This window comes from Carlito syrichta, unplaced genomic scaffold (assembly GCF_000164805.1).
Source record: "Carlito syrichta isolate Samal-C Ts95f unplaced genomic scaffold, Tarsius_syrichta-2.0.1 Scaffold303355, whole genome shotgun sequence".
NCBI classification, from domain to species: domain Eukaryota; kingdom Metazoa; phylum Chordata; class Mammalia; order Primates; family Tarsiidae; genus Carlito; species Carlito syrichta.
In genome coordinates this window covers 120889-123426 of record NW_007247451.1, presented here as the reverse complement: position 1 = coordinate 123426, position 2538 = coordinate 120889, and positions in this window count along the sequence as shown.

Sequence of the window (2538 nt, the reverse complement as noted above, 5' to 3'; positions counted from 1 at the left end):
TGGTCTGAAAAAGTGCATGAAAAAATTTCAATCTTATGGGATTTGTTTATGCTTGATTTATGGCCAAGTGTGTTGTCAAACTAACAATAAGTTCCATTTGGTGATGGGTAGTATGTATATTCCATGGTTGTTTGGTGGAGTGTTCTTTAGGTATTAATCAAGTCCATTTGGTCAAGCATCATGTTGAGGTTTAGATCTCCTTGTTGACTTTTTTGTCTTCATAATCTGTCGAGGGTTATTAGTGGGGTGTTTAAGTGTCCAGCAAATAGTGTTAGAGTTAATATCTTTGGTTAGTTTACCTAGAAGCTGGTTTATGAAAGTTGGTGCTCCTATGTTGGGTACATATATGTTTAGGATGGATATTTCTTATTGATGGATTGAACCCTTAATTATTATGTAGTGACCTTCTGTATTTTTAAAAAATATTTGATAACTTAAAGGGTATTTTGTCTGATATTAAGATTGCAACCTCTGCTTTATCTTGTGTTCTGTTTGCCTAAAATTTTGTTTCCAATCCTCTTTCTTTGAGTCTGTGAGTGTCCTTTCTGGTGAGATGAATCTCTTGGAGACAATATATTGTTGTCTTATGATATTTTATCCAATTTCCCATTCTATGTTTTTTCAGTGATGCATTTAGTTCATTCACATTCAGGCTAATTATTGCAATGTGAGAGTTTATCCCTGTCATGTGGTGCTTATAGAGTTTGTTGTTGCTGTTTGTTTATTCCTTTGTTGTCTTTCTTTTGATTTAGAGGTTGATTCATGTGTATTTTACATCTTTTTCCTGCATTCTTGGGAAAAGCCTTGTCATTCTTTTTTTTTTAAATTTTCTTCTGTATTTAATACTTTTTAAAGTGTTGCTTGCTGAGCTGGTCTGGAGGCAGTGTAAACTCATAGGGACTGAATGTCTGGATAGGATTTTAGTTCTCCATCACTGATGAAACTTGGGTTAGCTGGATAGGTAATTCTTGGTTAAAACTGTTTATATTTGAGAACTTTGAAGATTGGACTCCAATCTCTCCTATCCTGAAGCATTTCTGTACGTAAACCTGCTGACATTCTAATTGGTTTTCCCCAGTAGGTAGTCTGACCTTCCTCTCTTGCTGCCTTTAGGACTTTTTCTTTTACATCTACTTTGTGTAGGTGAATTACTATGTGTCTAGGAGTTGGTCTACTCATTCATTGCCTTGCAGGGGTTCTCTGAATCTCTTGTGCTTGAATGGTTACATCTCTAATGAGATGAGGGAAGGTTTCTTGGGTAATTTCATGGAATGTTTGTTCCAGAGTGGTCTCTGTCTCTTTATTTTCCTCAGGGATTCCAATTAATCAGGTTTGGTCTCTTGATATAATTGGTCATCTCTTGGAGGCTTTGTTCTTTCTTTTTAAGCTTCTTTTCTATGTTTTTAACAGTTTGGGTTAATTCCATATTTTGGTTCTCAAGCTCTGAGATTCTTTCTGCTGTTTGGTTAATTCTGCTTCCCATGCTTATCCATTTGCTATTCTTTATTGTTGTTATCTCAGTTATCAACTCCTTCATTCTTTCCTCTTGTCTCTCCTCATTTCTATTTATTCTCTCTATTAATATCTTAAAATCTGGATTTGTGGTTCAAGACCAGTCATTCTGGGGGATCTTCATTGTTTGCATTCTGAAATCTGTATTCTCAGTGATTGACCTCCCAGAGGTCTCTGTGAGACCCATATTCTTCCTTTAGTTTTTCTTCATTTGCATAGGTTATCTTCCCCTTTTTTATACCTCTTCTTTAATTCTGTTGTTCAGTGATGGGGATAGCCTTTACTTCTGTTTGCTCATTCTCCTATTCTTCCTTATGTAGATCCTTTGGCTTTGTTCAATTGTGAAGCTGGACTGGGGATGAGGGACTGTGCTTTGTGCAGTTTTGAAATTTAATTGAGGGAGGAGCTATGATTCAGAAATTATCTGTAGATCCCAGTATCCACTGACAGGTGGATACTGGAACCCACTTTAACTACCTTACAATCTATCCATGCAGTGGTGGCACATGTTTGCACCCTGAAAGCAAAATGAGGTAAGAAAAAGTTAAAGATTGCAAAAAGGAAGGAGGAAGATGAAAGGAATATGGAGAGAGGGAAGAAGAAGGGGTAACAGACATATCAACTAATTAATAAACAGAGAAACAAAGATGGAAAAAACAAAACATACATACAATCATACAAACAAGCAAACAAATCAAAACCTCCCTGTTAATGTAGTCTCCCTCAAAAAATACCACAAAGAGAAAATCTAAATTGAAAAAACATTAAAATAACAGAAACAAAACAAGTATGAAAACGTAAACAAAAACTGAAAGAGAGGAAGAAAAAACAAAAATAAAACAGAAGAAAAAAACAAAAAGCAAAACTCATTCTGTGACCATTTCTGTAACTCCAAGTTCCTTTTGGATGCCTTCTTCATGTTAAGGAGTGGCTCTGGTCTCCAGCCCCTTCCCTCTACTCCCAGTGTAGGCTGATAGGTTTGGACTCAGGGTGGGTCAGTTGCCTCATGGACTACTGTGAGAGGAG